Genomic DNA, 25,547 nt, shown 5'->3' with positions numbered 1-25,547 from the left:
AAGCACCGTAGTTTGAGAATGAATATTTATCAAACTTAGGTTTGATGGAGTGTTAGAATAATTTATAAAATCATTCGAATCACTTTCCAAGATTTGGTCTTATTTCAAAACGAAAGTTGATGTGAGTCCTACACTAGTGGAAAAAATGCTATCCGTAACGGGCTCTGGCCCTTACATATGCGGCCGTTACAGATATCCAATGTTATTTGTAACAGGCGCTTGCCCGTTACAAATAATCCTGTTATTCATAACGGGCAAAACAAGTTCCCGTTACAAATAACCCCGTTATTCGTAATGGACATCCAAACGCCCGTTACAAATAACCCCGTTATTCGTAACGAACACATGTTTTTCCCGTTACGAATAACGGGATTATTTGTAACGGGCACATTCTGCCTGGTACAAATACTCTGAGATCCAATTAAAAAAAAAAAATCCAAGACAGCTAGCTTGCACAATTATTCAATCAATTAATTAAAATATATACTTCATTATATACAAGTATACTAGCAAAAACTTAAGACTAAACCAAAGTTTAAAACAAAGCTAATAACTTAAACTTAAAACAAAGCTAAAGCGAAAGCAAAAGCAAATCTCAATTGTAATAATAATAAAACAAGTTTACTTAAGACTAAACTAAGATTTAAATTATTTTCCTCTAAATTAGTGTTGAATAATTTACATCTTCCATCATTTTCCAAGTAGCTGCAACTTTGATTTCAATTCCGAGGCTACCTTAGGAACCTGCAACAAAATCACCATGCGTTAACAACTAATCAACTGGCATGCATTATGCAATATAAATAAAGCAGGTAAAAATAACACACAAATTCCAAACTTTCTCTACTCCACCTTAATGCTTGAGTCAGACCAGATTATCACAAGAATCAGCTCAAATTCAGCCAACGACTTTCTCTAAATCCTATAATTCTTCACAAATCAGAATTCGAGTAACACTAAATATTCATATATTTAGCTAGGAAAAGCTAAATATACTTAGGGGGGGTATTGTTCTTGATTAAAGAAAGCAAGAATACTTTTTTAACCTTAATTTTTTTATTGTTGTGAATAGATTTAGTTTACCTTCCTTTGAGGCATACAATCCTGTGAATCAGAGAATGTTATCTCACTCTCAATTTTCAAATACCCTCTAAACAATAAAGGAAAGAAATTGCCTAGCTACATAACAATGAGGTTGAGATGAAAAGGGCTGCAACTAAAGGTAGCAAAGCTGAACAGAAAGCAAAGAAAAAGCAAGTTGAGGAGGAAGTAGCCAAACTATCTGCATATCTCAAAGATAAACATGCACAAGAACTTTCTTCGCTGGGCTATAATAGCAGCACAATTGGCAATGAAAATGACAAAGGAAACCTTGATACACTTTTCAAAGCAATTGCTGGAGTATCTGTGGCCAGTAATGCTGATAATCACAAGCCTAGTAAAATTGTTAAAATACTTGAGAAAAGAGCTCAGTAAGAAGCTGCAAGGGAATAAAGAATAAAACAGGAACAAAGCAACATCCCTAGTGATAGCGTAGGAATAGCCTAAGTTAAATTAATACATAGGTACATGGTAATAATGTAATATGAGCCAAAAAGAACGCTGATTGTTCCTTAGGACAGAAAATCCACTAAAATGATAATATGATATTAAGGCTTCTAAGAGGCCATGCAATAAGAGATCAGTAGCTATCTCTTACCAATTCAGACAACATTCAATAAAATTTATCACCGCCAAATAATGACTAATCAACATAACATTCAAACAAAAACAGTCTGAATTTAACTCCTTCATGTACACCAGTCCACTGTTCAAGGGAGTATAAGTCCACAATTCAGACAACATTTAAAATAGGTTTGAAACATAGTCCACTACACTCTAGATAGACTCATAGAGAGTCTGAAACATAGTCTGAAATACTCTGAGAGACTCATAGAGGTTATAAAACCATGATCTAGCAGTTGGGTCTAATGAAAGAGGGAAAGTAATGCATATAAGCCATGCTCAACCCCTTTCAATGCCATAATTCCATTAAAGCTCATTAAGTGAGTCCTAGGATTGTCTGTAACCTTAAAGATTGGTAAATTCGTAGTCAAGAACTTTTCTAGGAGAGTCTTGCCACTAGGTTGTGGTACAAGCTCATAATTGAAGTACTTATTCCCTGAGCTAGCTCGAAGGACAAGTTTCCCCAAGCCCTCTACTCTTTCAGCCCTTGCTTTTTCTTGCCAAATGTTTTCTTTTTCTTTCTCTGCTTTTATTTTGGCCTTTTCTTCTTTTTTATGAGCCTTCATTTGGGCTTTCTTCTCATAGGGCCTTTAGGTTTTGGAGTTCCTCTCTAAGTTTCTCTAATGTTGCTTTGTCACCCATGATTGGACTAGTATGTGAATGTGGAAGATGATCTAATAATGTGTATCACGAGAAATTGAGCGCGTTCACTTAAACCTTTTCTGCCAAGCATTCAAACAACGATCAAAAGTCAAAATGATTGTTTTTTTAGTCCTTGTAATACAAATTCACTATAAGCAAGTTTATTGATAAAAATGTCAAAAAGTTCACAAACAATCATTAATGGAATGTCATGATTTGTGTTGACTTCAACAAGGTAATCATCTAAGGATTTTACTTGGAGTGAATTGTTTTCAAAAAAGGGAGAAGAGAAAGAAAGGGAAAGTTGGATTGACATGCTCATCAAATTTTTTAGAAATATTAGTCAACCTCAGTACACTCCTTAAAATGATCAATATAGTAGAAATATGGTATTTGTTGATCATTTAGATTACAATAGAGATCTTTATCTTTTTTTTTTATTTTTTATTATTATGATTCTCATATTGCTCATCTTTAAAGGATAGTATATTACTATTTGCTTAAAGGGAATGATGGCCTCCAAATGTAAAATCCAAGAAATAATTAAATCATTTTCTCGGTTTTATCACTCATTATTTTCTCTCTTTTTTTTAGGATAATAATCTTTATGTATCATACTCTTTTTTTTTTAAAGAACGATTTCTTGATTTTTTTTCGTTCTATTTTTTTTGCTTTTTTTTTTTTTTTGTGAGGCAATCATCCCAAGTAAGGTTCTCGGGATTTTCTTTTTAAACCATAAAATAGGTAAATAAATTATGCTCTTAAGTCAAGGTGGACTAATTACAACTAAAAGATGACGACCATGAAAATAGGCACGTTTAAGAATGGGAATATTAATGACGCCCTATCAAGAGATGCGAACTTCTAATGACGAACCTTATGAGAAGTAATGTCATTAGTTCGATTATAAAGTAAGTAAATGATTCATCATAATCAAAAACAGTATCGCGAGCAATTTTTCGTCTTGCGCTAAGGTGGAAAGTGCAACTTCAATAGTAGCGCCTGCAACACGCAGTTTTTTTTTTTTTTTTTTTTTTTTTTTGGCGAAAAAACGCATAAAGAACGATAAAAGACGTTTTTTGAAAAGGACGATTAAAAGACTTGTTTTTTGATTTTTTTTTTAAACAAAGAATGATTAAAGATTTTTTTAAAAAAACAAAAAGAAGAACAATTAAAAGAAACATCTAAGTTAGACAATATTGTTAGCCAAAAAGATATTATTAGCACCTACTTAATGATTAACCTTGAAACAGTAATATCGTTTTCTTCGTATAACATTGCTAGTAACGAGTCAAAGTCAACGTTGAACAGTGGGGGCGCGAAAAACATAGAGTTGCGTGGAAGGGTCGCGCGCAACTCCTGGACTTGCGCTTGGAGGGTGCGTGCAACTTTGACAGTTGCGCATGCCACCTGGTAGGTTTGACTTTTTTTTTTTGCGAAAACCGAAGTGCAGTTTTTTTTTTTTTTTTTTTTTTTTTTTTTTTTTTTTTGGAGAACCACATTTTTTTGCAATTTTTTTTTAATATCTCTAAGTAACAAGTTGGAATTAATTAGATTAGACACGAAGCACATAATAAGCACGTATTCATGTAGTCACATAAGCACATAAAAGGAACTGTCAAAGCATACAATGCTATTTTAAGGTCAAGGCTTGGGTGTCCAAAGGTACCATATCTTAAGGGATAATGCATGAATCAATCACTCAATATGTTGACCCATGACATAGCCCTCCCAACATTTTGTTGGAGATATGGGTGGGATGATTGTTATTGATTTCGGGACAGAAGCCTAGTGTTGGCAACCCCTAGTCAATGAGTCAATCCCCAATGGTTAAAGTGTGCTATGATTATGCATAATGCAATGTTGCTTGTTTGGCTATTACCTTTGTGAAAAAGGAATATATTATGCGTTCAAGTCTCGCTCTCTAGAGATTATCCAAGTTAGTTCTCGTTACAACCCATAGGTAACCTAGTGTTGGAAACCTTGAACCATAACTAAGAACTAATCTTGTAATCTCTAAGTCCAACGCGGAATCACCACTGTAAGGAGGATGTGCCCTTTAAAAGACTAAGACTTTACACTTTTTAGGGTGTTTTAGGATTTGAATTCCTGACTGTTTTGGAGACCTTTGAATTAGAGTTGATCATATCATTATGCTTTTTTTGTAAGAAAGTAGTAAGGAGTCGCCAATGAGTTTTAAAAAAACTCATAAACCTCGTTCATGCTTTCTCCCAAGTACGGTTCAAGGGATATTTAGCAAGAATCATAAGTTTATCCCATGCCCAAATTGGTCTACGTGTACTAGAAATGAGTTCGGGAGCGAGGGTACTAAAATAACGTTCCCTTTAGGGGGAATCACTATTCTAGCCCTAGTGCGGCCTCTACTAGCTCTTCCTTTTTCACAATTTCATCACCAAATAATATATGCAACGTGGCTCCTAAAAACTAAGTTAGTTGATTTTATTTAAAAGCATTAATCACGTAGGAATTACATTGCAAATTTCGTTATTCTTTCGTTATTCAAATTCGTGAAAAGAACAAGAAATAAACAATGTTCGCCTTGGCTTAGGTGATGAAACAATCAATTAATTATTCAATTTCTAGTCTTGATTAACACAAGAATGCTACGTGAATTAAATTAATTAAAAGTTTGTTTAAAGTGATCAAATAACACTATTTATTCAATTAAAGTTATTTAAACAAGAAAAGAAAAGTGATTTATCTAATTACTCAGGAAACTAACCGTTCTTCTTTTATGCTAAATCTCCGTTTAATGCGTTTATGGACTTTCTTTCTTCTTCGTACCTCCAAGGACTTCAATGGATTCAATTAGGGTTAAAAAGTATTTGGGAAGAGAGAAGAAAAGTAGTATGATAATAAGAGAAATTAAGAGATTAGGGATTCAAGAATACTAGGGTTTAGAATTCTGATTTTCCGGTCCTCTTTAGGGTTGAACGAAGACCCCTATTTATAGGCATAGGAATCTAGGTTTAGGGTTTTAGAGCTGCGGTGTCAGGTCTTGCGCGTAACTCTAGGAGTTGTGATGGGTGTCGCGCGCATCTCAATGACTTGCGTGCGCCTGGCGCGCGCAACTCACTGAGTTGCGCTCGGTGCGGTTTGACTTATACGAAAACGCGATTTTAAAACTTCCATAACTTTTTATTGCAAAGTCAAATTAAGGCGTGTTAGATATCATTGGAAATCTCTTAATGTCTATATTCCAACGCCGTTGGAATTAAGTTAAAATCTGTTATAGATCAAAAGTCATGGTTGTTGGAGTGCAAGGGTGTCGATTTTAGGGCCCGATTTAGTGTTTTGATCTTCGTTTTTACTCGGAATTGGGCTTATAATATGCCGTTGGAAAGCTATTTGAAAGGGATATCCATTTGTAAAGGCCTTGAATAGAAATTTAGTTGTCGGTTTATCTGATTGGCTCGATTTTTAACAATGTAAGATCCATTTGATTTAATCATCGTTTGACGCATTTGGGTCCGTTATTAATCAAGTTTAAACATGTACGAGCACGTTTTAGGCCTAATTAGTAATTGGAAAAGGCTGTAAGATAACTTGGTCTCAAATATAGGTTTTAACTTACTTGATAGTGCATTTCGTAGTCCATAAATACTTCAACTTTGATCTAGCATGAAGAACGGATTTTTGTAATATCATCGCACTTTCTGTCGGGACTAGAGGCCAAAAATAGGTGTCTACACCCATGGTTAACGCTAGCATCATAAGGCTGTTGGTGACTGATTATACCTTGTTGCATTTCAGAGATGCCTCTCATTTGATTGTAGATCACCTTAAAGTCTTCATCATACATCCCCTCCATGCAAAGTTGCATGCCTTGCATTTGAGCACTCAAGGCTTCCATGTCGGGGTTGGAGAATTGATGATGTTGTTGTTGAGGTTGAGGTTGTTGTTGTTGTTGTTGTTGATGTTGTTGGTATTATTACTCTTCATGAAGCACGTCCTTCATCCCATCATCACCGGGGAGGCGGTCACTTGAGGGGACAAACCATACATTGGGAACATGCCAGTAAAGGGAAGTCAAGGAGGGGTTAGGGAGATAGTAATGATGCTCACTCCATCCTCCTCAACCAATCAAATACCTTATCATCATCGTTCTTTGCTAAAAATTGCACTTGTTTGAGTTGAGCGATGTCGAGGTAGAGAGAGTTATCCTCCCCCACCGGAGTGTAAGAAGCGAGGTATCGACCAAAACCGAACTTGGTAGCCAATCTAGTTACCATGCTACCACATTGAATATCCCCCAACTTCTTCCCATGTATATCAATGCAATTTCTCAAGAAGATGTGCCCAAAGTTTAGCCTCCCTCGCCACTCCCCTGTAGTGGCCAACCAAAGAACAACCAATTCGGCCTTCGACATTTTACCCAAGTCTTGCTGTGGGGAAATCGAGTATCCCAAAAGCCGATGAAGAACCCAAAGACAAGGTTTGAAGATGTCACTAGCTAGAGAGTAAGGGGCGGTGAACTCATTCAAACCCGAGATATCATGCCACCAAGCATTTTGAGCATAGCCATCAAAGAACATGCTCGAGAAATAGGACATCCGCACCCGAATTGAAATCAAGCGCCGCATTGAATTCGGCTAGAGATAGAGTTTTCTCCATGTTAAAGAGTTGAAATGAGATTTGGTAATCTTTTTCACCAACCGGAGTAGAAGAGAGTGAAGCAAGAAACTCCCTTATAGGCTCAAGGTACGTTTGGTAACAAGTGTTGACAAAGTCACCGATCCGGAGGTTGTCAAACAAAACCCAAAGATCCTCATCGATACCCAATATTACCATGCTTTCTTGGTGGTAATGCCGAGAGGGCTTTAGGGTTCGTCTCTTGAAATCCGCAAAGAGTGGTTATGGATTGGATTTGCAAATTGTAGTTTAAGTAATGGTAAAGGTTCATTGCTAGTTTGTGTTTGTGTTTGAGGTGAAGGTGAAGGTGAATTTGAGGATGAGGGTTCCTCGATTGTTACTTGTGTTTTCCTCTTCTTAGCGGTAAAGGATTTCAAGATTTTTGACATGTTTTCTCCACAAAGTTTGCAAATAATAAGAAATGGAGGTAGTAATAGACTATCAAAGATATTCATGGTCAAAGTTGTCAAAGTAATGCAAATATTATTAAAAAAAAGGAAGTATTTGGCAAATCTTCATATCAGCTTCGGGTTCAAGAAACTTAATTGGTGTAAGAACTTAATTCGTCATGTAACTCTTGGGATCTATATTGAAGTTTGGGTTGGAAAATTATTAAGTCAAATTAATTTGGATCATGTTAGGTTGTAACTTGTACCAAGTTAAGGACGATCTTGTGGTGAGATTTTAGTTGGGATCATACAATAAGGCCCTGTTCACTTCACCTTAAAAAAAATATTAAGTAAAAATAATTTCAGTTCAGCAAAAATAAGTTCAGTTCAGTAAAATTAATTTCAGTTCAGTAAAAATAAGTTCAGTTCAGTAAAATTCAGTTTCCTTAAAGGAGAGTTATAATAGAAAATCAGTAAAAAAAAATAATTTCAGTTCTACAAAAATAATTTCAGTTCAGTAAAATTAATTTAAGTTCAGTAAAAATAATTTAAGTTCAGCAAATATAATTTTGTTTAAGTAAAAATAATTTCAGTTCAACAAAAATAAGGTGAAGTGAACGGGGCCTAATTCGATCGGTTGGGTAAAATTTATCATATGGTCAAACTAAACTTAAAGATAAAAATGATTTAATAATATGTTGGGTTCATCTCCCCAAATCACAATTAAGTAATTAATATTATTATTGTTAGTAATAATACTAATGATGTAAGAAAGAAAATGAAAAAAAAAAAAAAAGAATGCATGCATGTAGTAAAGTTGGACGGTTGAGTAGTAAATTAGTGGACATTAAAGTCTAAGGAAGCTATGTTGGTGTCATACCTAGTAGACAATAGGTATTGACTTTGTTGCCTAATTGAAGGTTGAAGCTCGCTAGGAAAGTCGTCTTGATAGTTGCTATATATGTAGCATGTTTCTGTGAGTATTGTAAGTAAGAATAAGCTTACTTGCAAAAAGAAATAGAGCAGGAATAATTTCAAAGAGAAGGAGATATATAGCTGTAGTTGTGAAGGAGGAAGTGACGGAGAGACAAACACAATATTAGTGTGAGGGTTATTTTAGGATTAGTGTAAGTATCATGTTGAGGGTACTAGTGTAGAGACTGTAGACTATCCTAAGAATTTATTGTATCTAATATTGTAATTGTAATTGTAGTGGTGGTCATTGTACTCCCAAAATTTTTGTTAGTAAAGATGTTTTCGTCCGTACGTGGAGATCTGAACCATGGTTTTTCTCCTTATTGAGGAGGGGTTTTCTCCATAAAAATCTTATGTGTTGTTTTCTTGTTGTTCCGTATTTTATTATTCTTCTCGATATTTTGTTTATTTGCTGCTCTGTCCCCAACAATTGTTATTAGAGCTGATGTTAGAAGATTTGTCGTAGGGGAAGAGCAACGCGTAGGGGAAGAACGGATAAAGTACGATGGCCACGAGTATACCAAAATTTGAGATTCCCTTTTTTAAAGGGAAAATAAATTTTATGGTATGGAAGAGCACTATTGAAGACATGTTGGTGCAACAAAATTTGGATGAAGCTTTGGAGAAAGAGAAACCTGCAAACTTGGATGATGCCAAGTGAGCATCCAAGAAGAAGAAGGCGATGAGTATGATCCGGTTGGCGATTTCTTTAGAGATTAAGTATAATTTTCTAACTGAGACAGATCTAAAGGTCTTGTTAGAAAAGTTGCAGAGCATTTATGCTTCAAAGTCGTTAACCAACTGATCGTGTTTACGGTGGGAGCTGTACCAATTGAAGATGGAGAATGGTACAAATTTGCAAAAGCACATCAATAGTTTTACTCAGTTAGTGTGCCAGTTGCAGAAGGTAATGAGAAAATACTGGATCAAGAGCAAGCCCTCTTGTTATTGGGTTCACTACCGAAGTCCCATAGGCCAATTGTGCAGACATTGCTTTTATGAAGGGAGAAGATTACTCTAGATGAAGCAGTAACAATTGTGAGGGAGAATGAGCGTATGATGACACAAATTGATGGAGGTGTCTCATACAACCATGATCAAGCATTAGCTGTGGAGGGTTTCGAGAGAGGGAGGAACAAGTCAAGGATAGATGACCAAATGAGTAAATCAAAATCTCGACCGAGAGATTATAGTAATGTTTAGTGCTATTATTGTCATGAGAAGGGTCATCTACAATTTAATTGTCCAAAGGTGAACGAAGATTTGAAGTCCTTGAGGCAATTTTAAAGGAAGATGGGCAATATAAAGGTGGATGATGAATGTGGTTCCTCTAATGTTGTATGTGGTGATTATGAGGAGTTGTTGTTGACTCATAGTGATAAGGATAGTGTCAGACGAGATAAGTGGGTGTTAGATTTGGCTACGTTGATACATGTGTATTAAGACAAGCGATGTCAGACCTTACAACAAGAAGGTGAGTTCGGGAACATCAACATGGGACATAACCTTAAAGTTGAAGGCATGGGTAGTGTGCAGTTAAGGTTCCACGATGGTGTAGTTCAGACCATTCAAAATGTGAGGTTTTTACCTAATGTAGGTGTCAACTTGATATCGTTGGGAGAGTTGTCAAAGCACGGACATAGGTATGTCGGTAGTGGAATGTGGTGCAAGGTGTACCGAGGCAACAAGTTGGTGTTGCAAGGCAAGAATGCTAATAACAATTTTTGTTATTTGGAGGGTCGAGTAGTGCAAGACCACAAAAACAAGACCGTGAATTTTTTTGGGAAAAGGGTCCATTTTTGTGATGAAGTAGAAGTGTTTGGTGATTTGGGTTGAGGGAGGAATTTTTTGGGTTAATCTCCCAAAATCACAATTAAGTAAGTAATAATCTTATTATTGTTATAGTAATAATATTAATGATGTAAGAAAGAAAATAAAAAAAAATATGCATGCAAGTAATAAAGTTGGATGGTTGAGTAGTAAATTAGTGGACATGAAAGTCTAAAGAAGCTATGTTGGTGTTATACCTAGTAGAGAATAGGTATTGACTTTGTTGCCTAGCATTAACTCCCAAAGTAGGTGGGAATTGAAGGTTAAAGCTTGCTAGGAATGTCTTGGTAGTTGCTATATATGTAGCGTGTTTCCGCAAGTATTGTAAGTTAGAAGAAGCTTACTAGCAAAAAGAAATAGAGCAGCAATAATCTCAAAGAGAAGGAGATATATAGTTGTAGTTGTGAGGGAGGAAGTGACGGAGTATCAAACACTATATTATTGTGATGGTTATTTTAGGATTAGTGTAAGTATCATGTTGAGAGTACTAGCGTACACTATCTTAAGGATGCATTGTATCTAATATTGTAATTGTAGTGGTAGTCATTGTACTCTCGAAATTATTGCAAGTAAAGTTGTTTTTGTTCGTATGTGGAGATTCGTAACCATTTTTAAAAGTTAAAAACTACCCAAATTAAATTTTTTGTTGAATTCACCACCTATTGCATGAAAATGAGCTTCGACTAACTAACGGTTCAATGGCATTTTGTTCTATTGTTGGTAGCAAATTACAAAAAAAAAAAAAAATTAATTAGGTGGTTTTTTACAACATGATTTTCAAAACTTGGTTTTTCAAAATTTTGTATAAAATAACTATAGTGTTTTAAACATTTTTTTCTTTGGTGTTCCCACCCGATTCACCCCTTTGGCCTAAAGTGGATTATGGGCTATGTTTTAGGTGATTAAGTTCTAGTCTCCTCTCGATTCTTGATGTAGAGGATCAACACGCGGTCTTTTTACCAAGTGTAGCCCCAATCGCCACTACACCAATAGGCAATTGGTATAAAATAATTTGAGCATACCCGTTCTATTGCACGGGTTATTTGTATGTTTAGAAATAAAATAGTAGAAATGGTATTTATAGAAAGTTTATTTATTTTTTAAAAAAATTTATGGGTTTTAATTTGATGATTATTTGGATGTTATTTAGAGCTTATCCCCCCCGCCCCCCCCCCCCCCCCAAAATGCTTAAAATTAAAGGATTGAAGTTTATAAATTTGTGATGAGAAGTTATGAATAAAAACTCTACAAAAATTAATATATAGATTATGTTGATTTAGGCCCCATTCACTTCACCTTATTTTTGCTGAACTGAAATTATTTTTACTAAACTGAAATTATTTTTGCTGAACTTAAATTATTTTTACTCAACTGAAATTATTTTTGCTGAACTTAAATTATTTTTACTGAACTAAAATTAATTATACTGAACTGAAATTATTTTTGCTGAACTGAAATTATTAATATTGTGAACAGACTCATGTGAGTCCATTATAATTATTCAGCCCACGCGCAGCCTGTTTACTTAAAGGTCGGCCCGAGCGCATCCCGACCTATTCATTTCCGTCAAATATTTAAAAAAAAAAACAAAAAAGACCAACGTTCGTCTTCCACCTACTTCTTTTTACCCACGTTTTACTCCATTTTTATCAGTTATACTCCATAGCTATCAAATTTAATCCATTTTTCTGATTAATTTGCAGCACTAATTCACGTTTCAACTTTAATTTTATTTATATTTATTAAATTTTTTGTTAGTTCTTACTTATATATAAACCCTAACTTTCGTAATTTTTGAGTTCATAATGTCTGGTGAATTTTCGTCGATTAAAAATTCTTTGTCTCTAAAATTTTATTATAAACAAAGTAAACAATTTCAAGCTAAAGTTATCACAAAAAAGGGGAAGACAATACCAATGGCTGAAAGGTTTATTATATTTCAAATATTTTTAGGTTATACATTTCTTTTTTTTTTTTGTCAAAAATTATATATATATATATATATATATATATATATATATATATATATATATATATATATACATACATACATACATTTATATATATACATACATACATATATATATATGTATGTATGTATGTATATATATATATATATATATATATATATATATATATATATATATATATATATATATATATATATATATATATATATATATATATATATATATATATATATATGTATGTATGTATTTTTGTTTGACAATAAAATATTATTGTCAGGAATTAGCTTATTATTGTGTGCTATTACATTGTTTTTGTTTGATAATAGATTATTTTTGTCAGGGTTTACATTAATTTTGTCATGTATTATATTATTTCTATCATGAATTAGATTATCCTTGTCTGGAATTAGATTATTTTAGTTTGCTAATAGAATATGTTTGTTAGGAATAAGATTATTTTTGTCAGGAATTATATAATTTCTCTCAGGTTATTGTGGGCTTAGACGTTGATACCCGTGCTTACTTCACCGCAGCTACCATGATTTTTACTTTTCAATTTTTCAGTGATATTACTAAAGATGTTATTACAGACATAACTGTTGGTATTAAATCCACTTGTAATCAACTTTGTCTAATTTTGGAAGATCTTAGTGAGCAGCAAACGAAGGCAATTATATATATTGGTTTTGGTGGTTTGCTGCATCTTAATTTGAAGGATAACATTAGCCATCAGTTATACAACTATGTAGTTACCCATTATAATCCTAAGGCTAAAAATCTAATTGTTGGTAATTTAAAAAGGAACTTGTCATTCATATAGATAGGTTTGATATTGCTGATGTGTTAGGTATTCCTTATACTCAAACCTGTGAAAGAAATATCCAAAATTAAGAAAGGATTTAATCCTGATGATGCTTTGGAGTCAGACTGGAGGCAATTTTGGGTTTAGATGATGTTGTTCAATCTAAAAAAGTTGGTGAAAGTAAGAAAAGAAAAACTGGAGAGACTAAAAAAAGACATATGTTAATTTTAACACTTATTTTGAGTTGTTTTAGAAATATAGAGATGGGGGTTATCATTTCAAGAGTCTTTTTGTTCTTTTTGTTGTATCCCATTTTTTTGTTCCAATGGGTGATAAGTCTCCAAAATTTAACATTATTAAGTCTTTGGAAGATGTTCGTTTTATAAAGACTTACATATTAGGCTGGTTATGTGATGGATTCTCTATGTGAATCAATATCAGAGTTTCAAGCTTTTGCTCTGAATAGGAAGGTGGATGGGGGAGGGAAAGCTACATCAAAACAAATAAATGGTTGTCTTGTTGCTTTTGTTATTTCCTTTTTGCAAAAGTTTGATTTTGGGACCACCTTAGATAGGAAGCCATTAATAATGAATTGGACTTGTGAAAGCCTGAATTAAAGGATTAAGGCTGTTGCAGAAAATGTAGACTATGGTACTTTAAAGTTATATCCTTAGACCATTCCAAAATAGTATGCTGGTAAAAGTGATGAGGATGTTTTAAAAGCTTTTCAACTTTAGAGCATGGAGTTTAAGCTTGAAGAGAGTGATGAAGAAGATTTGGATTTTAAGAAGAACCTGCTAGCTAGCCTTAGTTTCAAAATTGAAGATGAAAAAGCTAGATATGTTATGTACAAAATTCCTCAAGATTTTCCAACTAATGATAAAATTGACAAGATGGATATTGATGTAAGTTTAAAATCTTTTCTTTTGATAAATTTAAAATTTTTAGTCATATTTTAATTTTTTTTTATAATAGATTAATTTAGTCAGGAAATATATTATTTCAGTCTGGAATTAGATTATTTTGGTCAGGAATTAAGTTATTTTTGTTAAGAATTAAATTACATTAGTCGGGAATAAGATTATGTCAGTCAGGAATTAGATTATTTTTGTTAGGAATTAGAATATTTAAATCAGGAATTAGATTATTTCAGTTAGGATTTATATTATTTCAGTTAGGAAGTAGATTATTTTTGTCAGGAATTAGTTTACTTTTATCAGGAATTAGAATATTTTTGTCTGGAATTAGATTATAATTGTCAGGAATTAGATCTTTTTTTATCAGATATTACAATCTTTTTTACTTTAGATATTAACATAGTTTTATTTTATTATATGTTGCTTATTCACTTTTTGTTCTATTTTTTTCTAGTTTGTGAAGAAGAAAATGATGAAATTTGGTTGTGACTTGAAGATTGTATCAGAGAACCAAATTCACTTTGTTATTGATTTGAAGGATGAAGCAAGGACATTATCACAAGAGTTTCAATCTATCTCAAGGAGAAGATGATATATATTCTAATCTTGAATTCTTTGCAAAAATTGATCAAATAGTGGAAGTTGATATGAAGAGCAAAAAGTTAGCTTCCGATTTGGATGAATTTGATAATAAGCTTAAGCCTGATGATATTGTAAGTTTTACTGTCTTTATTATTATTATTATTTTATGTCTTAAATTTATTTAAGATTTGTATATGATATTAATCTTGATTTTATATAGGTGAATAATGTTATTTCTGATCTTGATCAACAAGATAATTTGAAAAAAGAACAAACTGAAGACAATCAAGGTAATTTAGAGAATAAAGATCAAGGCAATGAATTCAATGTAGAGGATGAAACTGATTTGCTTGTAGATTCTAAAATTGAAGGGATAAGAGAGGAGAATAAAGATGAAGCCAATGAAGTCACTGTGGAGGATGAAACTGATATTGATCAAGGTTTGAATCAATCAGTTGGTGGTTCAGTTGTTGGAAAAGTTATTCTTGGTTCCGAACCTATCACAGGATCGTTTGAAACTTCAACATCACCTTAAAGAATACCAAAGAAAGCTAACAGACTCAATGATTATTATTCAGCTGGTTTAAATGAGAATCGGACAAGGATTGTGCAGGAATGGAAGAATTTTTTGAAGATAGATCTTTCAATGACTAAGTTTCAGTTAATTACTCCTACTCCTCAACCATCTCAAGAAGAATCACCAGTAGTTACTGTACAAAGTTTTCCCTGTACAAAGTTCCCCTGAAGTAACTCCAGTAGTTACTGAAAAGAAAATGAAAAGAAGGATAACAGCAATCCTAAGGATAATGATAGCAAATCTAAGGTTTAATATTTTTATTTTATTTTAATAATTTTTTTAAAATAATATCTGTATTTAAATTCTATGTATCATATAAATTAATATATTTTTTATTTATATTTGTACATCTTTTTTTTTATTAGCCTATTTATATATATTGCTCCAAGTGCAGACCCAAGGGTTCTGCTGGCACGAGCTAGGTCCCGTTGATGACCTACGAAAGGTAACACACGTGAATTGCCCTCGAGGGTGGCTCGAGGAACCCTCCTCCAATGCCTAAGTTAGAATGTGTTTTAAGAGAGAGAAAGTGTACTTAGAGAGATAGATGATGTAATGGAATTCTTGTCTAACATCTTTTCCGTTGTACTTTATCCCTTATTATAGGCGTACGATCTCCTTTGTGGAGAGTCCTACCTGGTCAACCTGCAAGCTGACTTTATCGGGCTGATGAGCCCTTTTGATTGTTCTTCCAGTGGTGAGTACGCAACCCGTGGGCCAGTCTAGGAGCCTGGTGATAGCTCAGCAAGAGCTATCCTATACAATTAGCCCCTTAAGAGGTGGTATGAGGTCACTCATGCCGGCTCTTGTTTGCGCGGTGTAACCTTTCCTAATGGGTCCAGTTGGGAGAAATAGCTCAGCAGGAGCTATCCCCTACAACTAGCCCCTCGAGAGGTGGTATGAGGTCATTCATGCCAGCTATTTTGAGCGTGTAACCTTATCGGTGGTTACTCAACGAGTCATTTTGGCTAAATAACCTCGCATACCTCTAGCCCCTCAAGTCTCTGGATTGACCATGCGATTCTAAGACTTGGGAGGTCATGCTATAAGTTGGTGGAGACGTGCTGTGCTATTGCTTGTTGATAGTGGCTTTTTTCTTCCTATAATATGTATGTCTTCCATGTATTAGGAGATATTTAATTCATTCTTGCTGATGTTGGAGGGATATTAGACTTCTTGGAAGGAACTTGAATTGTTCCTTCTGGGGTCTGAGATATGATGAGTCTACAAGGAGGAATTTCAATTACTCCCGCTGAAGTTCGAGAAATGACGAACTTGCAGGGAGGAATTTCGATTACTCCCGCTGAAATCTGAGAAATGACGAACTTGCGGAGAGGAATTTCGATCACTCCCGCTGAAGTCTGAGAAATGATGAGCTTGCGGGGAGGAATTTCTATTACTCCCGCTAAAGTCTAAGAAATGACGAGCTTGTGGGGAGGAATTTCGATTACTCCCGCAGAAGTTTGAGAAATGACGAGCTTGTGGGGAGGAATTTCGATTACTCCCGCTGAAGTTTTTTTTTTTTTTTTTTTTGCAGGAATAATGTTTTGCATGAGTAGGACACGTGTCACCGTCCGAGGATCAGTTTATTTTTACTGAAGTGACATGGCGGTTTTGTTTTATTACCTATTCAACCGCCTATTTACTTCCCGATTTAATTCACTGTCCCCTTCCTTTTCTTTTTACCTTCTTCATTTTCATCTTCCTCTTTTCTTTTCAAAATTTTCGCTTTTCATCTTCTTCACAGACACGTGTCGCTCCTCCATTGTTGTCGTAAGTTCTCATCTTCCTTGTTCTCTTCCGCCCTTGTTTTTGTTCCACTTTTCCGTTTTGTTTGTTTATTTTCTCTCGTTCTTCATTTTTAATGAGATTTCTCGCTTTTTATTGTATCTTGAAACCTTCTTATTCGCTTGACTTCCTAGTGTCGCCATTGTTGTTGTGCTTCGTTGCTTCTGCAACTTTTGTCACAAAGGTACTTTATTTGTGCTTTTTCTTGTATGTATGTGCCCAATTTTATTTCTTTTTGCACTTTTTCTTCACAAGATGGCGTCTTTTGACCAATTTTGATTATCTCTGTCCAATTTTCCCCTTTTTTGTTGTTGTATTTGTACTCGCAATTCTTTTTTCCCAATTCTTGCGTTGTATTTTTCTGCGCTTGTTCCTTGGGATTTGACTGATCCTTGATTTTTGGCACCCCATTTTCTTCATCTTCTTTGGGGGGATTTTTTGTCTTTGTAGATATTAGGATGTCTGACGCTACTGACAGTCAAAATGTGAGTCACCCTTCTGTGGCCACTGAGTCCGGCTCTCCTTCTGAGTCATCTCACTCAGGTGAGTGCTTTACACGCACTTCCTTTACTTCTCCTGCTTCTCCCCCCTCTTCCTTTGCAAATGGTTATTCCTTTTGATTGCGCTCCTGCTGAGAGCAGGGCGAGTACTGCAGCGACTCCTCCCGTTGCACCTGGATCGAGCAGTAGTCGTCCTGCTGATGGCAGCGCTTTTCGTCCTTTTCGATCCAAGCCTTGTCCTGATTTCTTTGACCCTTATTGTGAACGGGTAATTATGTGCGATGGGGTTCCTTTGTCCCATCTTACCCGCTTGAGGATGCGCGCGATGCACCATAAACAATTAGCTGACCAAATTAAGGCTAATCCTCCTGATGTTTCTCTTGTTAGCCCCATTCCCCATGTTAATCCTCCTCGATTTGATCATTATGTAATGCGGGGTGGCAGCGCTACAACTTCTTCACCATCTCCTTCTCCCACTGCGAATATGAGCGGTATGGCTAAGTCTTCTAGTGAGCGTGCATTTCATGATTGTCAGCCCACTTACATGGTAGAGCCGGTGGAAGAGGGTAAATCTAATTTCTTCCTAGATGAAAAGTTTCACGATCCCAAAAACTGCGTGCTAGACTCCAACTAGCGTAAGGACGCTAAGAGGTTGGATCTGGCTGCTGTGGGACAAAAGTTATGGATTTGGCCAGGGCTACAGGCTGGTTTTGCTAGCTGAGGGCTCCAAACTATCTGCTCCTCCTTCTGGTCACATTGTTGTCTTTGCTTCTCAGCTAGACTTGGGCTTGCGGTTTCCCCTTGACCCTACTTTGGATAAGGTCTTTCGTGCCTTCAACCTTTGTATTGCCTTGTTGTACTTATATGCCGCACAATTTTCGAGAGATTCGCACTAAAATGGCTGGAGTTACTGTTTCTCCCTCTGAATCTGCTCGCGAGACAGATGCTTTTGATGTGTTGCAAGGAGCATGCACAGGTGATTCGAAGTTTCCCAAGTTCTGGCTGCCCAACTCTTTATACATTGTGGGCAAATGCGCAACTTTCTGCTATGCGTTTGTGTTCTACTCATGAGCCTAGTAAGTCCTTTTTTTTCTTGTTTTTCTAAGTGTTTTCCTCCCTTTGTTTCTTCCTGCGCTATATTCTCATGTCTTTTTGGCTTTTTGCTGCTTTTTTTTTTTTTTTTTTTTTGCTACTTGATTTTTTAGGTTATGACAAGTTAGATAGGCGCATTCATGGGCTGAAAGATAACTGAAAGGATCCCCTTACTGCCACTCCTAATAATCCTCTAGAGCTTTTTGAGACTTTGGAGGTCTATGCTGGTTCTTTGAAGGGTGAGATCTGCTTGGCTCTAGTTGAGCTAAGAGTTGTCTTTCAGCTGATCATGCAGGGTCTAGTCGTGCTAAGGCTGAGCCTTCATCTTCTACTGTTGGGAGTCGACGATGTAGACACCCAAATGTGTCTCCCCAAAACCAAACCCAGTGATGAATACCTTTCACGTCATTTGATTATCGAACGAAGTGAAAGTGTGAAAAGTCTAGTGATGAGGATGTTTTTATTAAAATATCTCTTCTTTCTGTTTTTGAAAATATTTCTTTTCTTACTCTATTCATGAAAACGTCCAGTCCGGTTTAGTTTGGTCCATGATAAGGGTCCAATAATGGTGTAGTTGGATGGGGCTTGAAAAGACCTTTCCAACGATATATTATAAGCCCAATTCCGATAAATAATGAGGAAGTTATGACCAAAATCTAAACCGGGCCTAAACCGGATTTTACCTACGACCCAATGATCATGTAGATGGTCCAAAGGTTTAATCCTATTCCTAAACTAATTAGGATTTATTAGAATCTTCTATAAGTTTCTAAAAAGATCTTAATTATCCTTTTTTAAAAGATAAGATCATAGCATTTGAAATTGAATAAAACTTTCCTTTTTTAAGTCCTAATTCTATTCGAATTTAAAGACGTTCAAAGACAGTCAGATATTATTTTCGTGCCTCATAATTTTAATCCAAATGTTATACGGTTAGATTGATCTTGAAATTATCTTTCCAATGATATATTATAATATTAATTCCGAACTATAACAAAAAAGATATAAAAGGAATACGAAAATCTATCCAAAACTGACACCGTCCCACTATTTCGGCCATATCTTTTTATCTAAAAAATATTTTAATCTGATTCTAATTGGATTGCAAAGTAGACTTCAAGAGAGTTCCAACTACATATTATATACCTTTTTTGGTCTTTTGAATCAAAAGATATGATAAAAACAAAATCCGTAAAAATTGTCTTGCAGCGCCGGACGACAGGCTTATCGCGCGGCGCTGCGCTCTGTCGCGAGGCGCTGCACTCTGTCGCTCAGCAATAGAGGCTATTGCGGCAACAGCATCGTGTTTTATTCCTTTTCAAACTCCGGTTCCTTTTTTTATCATATTCCGGACTGTTTTCATTATAAATAGGGTCCTTAGACCTCCGTTTTCAATCATCAACAATCATCTACAATCAACAATCATCATCTCTTTCTTTCTCTCTCTAAAGCTAGAAACCTTCTCTCTCTATTCTTTTTCTACACCTTCCCTCAAACAAAATTCCTCATACATTAGCACTAGACACACCTAGCCAAGTTCGAAGTTGCCTTCGCCCTAGACGTGAAAGGTTATAATTTCTGAGCGTTTGGTCCCAACTCTCTATTTCAATTATTTAATTTAATTGTTTGATTTTATATTTTCCTTAAATTTACTAACACGTGTATTTTGTTATTAGAAAGAGGTATGAGGCATCAAAGTATGTAGTCTTATTGCTCTATTCTTGTAGAAAGCATGTTTATTATTTATTAATTCCTAGCATCATGTTATGATGTTATTATTGCTTTCTAGTATCATGTTTAGGGTGCTTCCTATGCTTTCAAATATCATATCAATAGCATGTTAGTATCATGTTAGGGCTAAAGCTTTGATCTTTGATGTTTAGTGACATGCTAGGGTTTGTTATTAATCTTGTTAGTATCATGCCTAGGATCTTGCTATTATTATGCTTTAACATGATTATTTTTATAATTATGATGATTGTTATTATGTTGCTTGATCTTATATTATATTCATTTTTATTGCTTGATCACACCTTTTATGCATGTTTAAAGGGAATTTGTACTTGTAATCATGCTTAATAAAGATAATTAATAATCTTGTTTAGGGCTAATATGATTATAATTCAAGTGATCGCCAATAATAGTTTTGCTTGTGCATTAATATTCAACCAACATAGATAAACAGGTTTAGGGTTAACCTATTGATTGCATATTAGTTAGAAAGCGCACATGAATACGAGAAGAATAAAGTAGAGGCCTATTATTACGGCAGGTTCAATCTCTTTTAGGTTGGATTTGTACCTTCATCCCCGAACACCAGTCATGGTTCCAGACCTATTGGATTTAACGATCTCATGGATCGTTAAGGGGTGTAACCTTCTTCCTGTGAACGGTTTACAAGTTCCCAAAACATGTTGGCGACTCTTTTGCTCTAGCTTCCTTCCCTTTGGACGCCACCATGCTTAAGTGTATGATCATAGTGGGATTCAAGTTTGGGGTAATGCTTGAAATATTCCCTACAGACGAGAAACTCGTAATCTGCCTATGGATGTTAATTCGGGGTCTGAGGCGTTAGTGGCGCAGGGTACTTCTTCTTCTGAGAAGAGTCCTGCTGCGGCTTTCGACCAGGTGGAACCTTAGCCCGCCGTAGTAAATGAGCCGCTGAATCAAGCTTCTAATGAACCCAAAAATGATAACGCTGATAACTTTACTAAAAGCGTTTTCGAGTTCTCCCCTGAGGGGGGAGGCTGAAATTAACGCTGTGGTGGATGAGAAACCCACAACTTCGGCTGAGCATGTTTTGCTCTATTCTCCAAGAATTGGTACTACCATTGCTACTAAGGACACTATCGCTCCATCTGCTGAGGCTTCTGCCTTTGAATTACCTGATGATACTATCATGGAGCTTCCCAAGATTATGCCCCATTCCACTGGTCTTTTAGGCCATCTGCGAAGTGCTAGTAGGGGGGCACTCTCAACCTAGGAGTTCACACACACAGGATCATCAAGTTATCAACTTGGAGGATGATCCTGTGATCTCTCCTTCAGGTGATGCCGATGAGCCCACTACCAAAAAGGCTCATACTTCTTCTGCCCTTTATCCTTTTGCTTCTCACTCTGCCAACACTGGGCTTCCTGATGAGAATGCTACCAAGGAGACTGGCACTTATAACTCTAGTGAACTTAACCGCTGTGTTCACCAGTTTTTGAGTGATGCGTTTGAGAACCCTCTCTCTACAACCTCAATCTCGACTAGAGGTAATTTCTGTCCTACTAGACCTATAGAGTTCGGGGAGGTGCCCATTGATGTCTCTCTTCGCCCTTTGTTGTGCCCTGCTGGGGCTGAGGATGCTCCGTTTCGCCCTCTAATGAATGTTTGAGCTGACGAGTCCTTGTTTGTGGACAATCCGCAGCAAGGTGGCACTTTGAGCTATCGCCTTACTCAGGGCATTCGCCTTCCTGCTGACTCTACCAGTGGTTCAGTCAGTCTTCTAGCTACCACTGCGTGCCATGATTTACAGAAGGTTAGCTTTTATACTTCTGTTTTTTCTCTTGTTTTTTGCCTTAGCTTATTTTTATTGCTTTTGACTTAGTTTATTCGTCTTAGCTTACTCGCCTCGTTCTGCTCATTTGCCTTAGCTTACTTTTATTGTTTTGCTTGTTTGCAGCTCACCAAGTCTGTTGGTGTAACACCCCCAAATCTCCCTCCACAGAAATACTAGGAGTATTGTGTAAATAATATATTTTGTATAGCTCCAAATTTTCGGACCATATTAGTAGTGTTTAGGAAATTATTTTGCTAGATTTTAGGCTTAAAAATAATTGTGTAAATAATATATTTTGTATAAAATAATTAATTAGAAAAATACCAATTATTCACTAATTAATTTAACTAAGAAAAATCATAATTTCTACTTAGAAAATCCGAATATCTTAGCTAATTAATTAGGGAAATTCGGCCCTTTTAAATTAAATAAGAAAATATAATTTTGTTTAATTAAAATATCCGAATAAATAATCCGGTTTTTAAAATAAAATAAATGGATAATAAATCTTATCCAAAATCCAAAATATTTACTAAATTTTAAAATACTTTTGGCACCAAAATTAAAATATCATTTTGGCTCCAAAATTCAAATAGTAAAATAAATTACTAACAATACTAATTAATTAATTAAAAATACATTTCAAAAATACGGGGTATTACAGTCTAGCCCCCTTAAAAGAAGTTTCGTCCCGAAACTTAGCCAAAATAAAAAGAAATCGATTTTAAATTCTTAGACTCATGCACATCCTAACCTGACTCAAGATCATAACTAACTCAAGAAAGACTCAAATTTACTCATAAATGACTCGAGAAGCAAACGCGCGAAACTACATCGCCCTCTACCCCCTTAACGCCCCCGTAACTCGACCAACACTCTAACTCACTAAATCAACTATATTAACAGTTTATCAACAATCATTAATCAAAGTAAGGAAAACCAGAAAGTTTCAAACATCCATAGAGCTTAGGTTTTAAAATGATTTGTTTACAAAAGTGGCTAGTGAGAAAACTTGTAAAATATTTCATGAGTCATTCGAAAAAATTTAAAATACTTACATTAGGAGAAATCATTGAAAACACTGTAAAAGCTCATATATATTTAATTACAACGTATGAACTGAAATCAAAATACTTAATAGAAGATTTTAAAAGATCTATGAAAGTTTTCAATCTAAACAATTATTTAAAAACAAGGAATACAAAACTTTATTTTGAAAACTGTATATTTGAAAATTCATTTTGCATACTTGTAGTAAAATACTTGTTTCAATAAAAGTCTTAATTTTTCATAAAGAGCTTAATAATCACATATTCAACTTCAATTCATAGCAAACACTGTCATAGGTACCAAGCATAAAAGGAACACATCTTATCCTGACCTTCTTATCGGCTATAGATTAGTAACTTGTCTTAAGGTATCCTCCAAAAGTATTTACAATTTCCCCAACACATTCATAAATCTTAGTAATACATCTAAATCGTAATCATTAACTCTTGTTTACTTCATAATACTTCGTTTTAAACATTCAAAAACTCGGTCATCTTTTCTTATAACTTCAAATTCCTCAATCTGGTTGTTATAGTCCATAACTCATCTTTAAGGAAATTCATTAATATCTCAATGCAATCATTGATTATTCTATCATTAATAGCTTCTCTATGTCAATTAACTTTGTCGTCAATCCCTTAGAGTAAATCCTTTAAGTAACCATCCAAACAATCATTCCTTCAACTAACTTCAATAAATCCCTTCACAAGGTAATATTTCTTCAAAATAAACTTCGATTTAAAACAAATACCTTTATCTCAAATACATCCTTTCACTAGAATTGACTCAAAATCCTCTAACTTTTGTATTAAGTTTCTTCAAAGATTCAACCATCAACAATTTTGCTTTAAATAATCACTACAATACTCATCCTTACACAATATGGAATACTTTCCACCTTTAGATACAAATGATCATAAATTAATGTAAATATCCAATTCATATCTCCCAAAAATACATACCTTACTCCAACACTTATATAGAACTAATTCAACTCATCATTACCACAAATAATATTTCCTTGCTCAACATAAATCATATTCCAAAAATTAGGAAAGACTTGATAGCACAATTATATTCCTCCAAATTCATGATAACGATCCAAAATAACTTCTCATTTATCCCATAGTAATCATCAAATCCTTTAATCTCAAAATAACCACTCAACCGTATTGACCACATGTAAAACTCGTATGATACAAATACTCGCCACATATCACATATCCAAATTATACTTCTTATAAAGGGTTAAGGCCAGAGTGATGATTCCAGTTATGAACTCACTAACTGTGACTCCATTATCTTTCAAGTAATGTAAGTTAAAGTAATTCTGTCTCATTTCATCAATCCTTTCCATCTATTTCACACACACATGCAAAACAATTAATTCAATGCTAAATCACATAAAAAATTCAATTCAAAATCCATTTGCAATAAGCAATTCATTTCTCAATCAACCAAGCATAACTCAAGATCACCCAACCACGGGTAATAACCCAAAAATTTTGGACCCTAGACCATACTCTAAGGTGTTTTAACACCAACTTTAATGCACACATAATCTCACGCACAACTCAAGTTTCAAATAGTTTCAATTCTTTTTGTTTTCGAAAATAATAATAATGTACTTGAGTCATGATATAGGACGGTCTAGTCCGCGTCTCCCAGGAAAGTTACCTACGACATTGAGGCGAGCCTTTTCTAGACAGAGAGTCGTACCCATAATAGGTCTCCGTAGAGAACTCGGGAATCCTTTTCTCATTCATCTTTCCATAAATAGGAAAATAGTTTTTATGTAAAAATAAAGCTTTGACTTTCACACACCAATGCGAAACTCTATCTATCCAATATGCCCTCTTAAGTCTACCCACAATTTTTATTATTCCCAATTTTAATCTTTTAAGGACCGTTAAAACTGATACCACTTTGTAACACCCCCAAATCTCCCTCTACGGAAATACTAGTATAATACATATAATTATACCGTAGAGATAGACTTGGACATATTATCGCCGCGTGATTACGCAAGGCTACTCAAAATAATTAACTCAATAACAAAACTTGCAGCAGAAACTCAACTTTCTTTTATTAATACTTATAAAATAGTAACATTGTTATGAGTACTCAAATAAAGACGAGACCAATATTCCTAAACTAGGTTAAGCAAATCCCTGGACTCCCATATGCTCATTCATGACTCCACCTGAAAATAGTCAACACTGATTACCATTATGGTAAACAGGGCGAACCAAAACAAATAAGAAATACGGATTAGCAAAATATGCTAAGTACGATAAGTGCAAGATAATGTAAACTCAATTTATTTGCAAACATGCTTAAAAATCAATTCCAATAATTAATCCAATAAATTCCAAACTCATTATTCCAAAACCGATTCCAATGATTCAATATTCAAAATAATAGTGAATAAAACCAATTCCTTTATTAAGAACCAATTTCTTTTAATCCAATTCCTCACCCAAGTGTGCACACCCCCCAATCTAGTCTCC

This window comes from Chenopodium album, chromosome 18, assembly GCF_948465745.1.
Source record: "Chenopodium album chromosome 18, dcCheAlbu1.1, whole genome shotgun sequence".
Taxonomy (NCBI): domain Eukaryota; kingdom Viridiplantae; phylum Streptophyta; class Magnoliopsida; order Caryophyllales; family Amaranthaceae; genus Chenopodium; species Chenopodium album.
The sequence above is the reverse complement of the archived record's forward strand: the minus strand, read 5'-3'. Positions refer to the sequence as shown.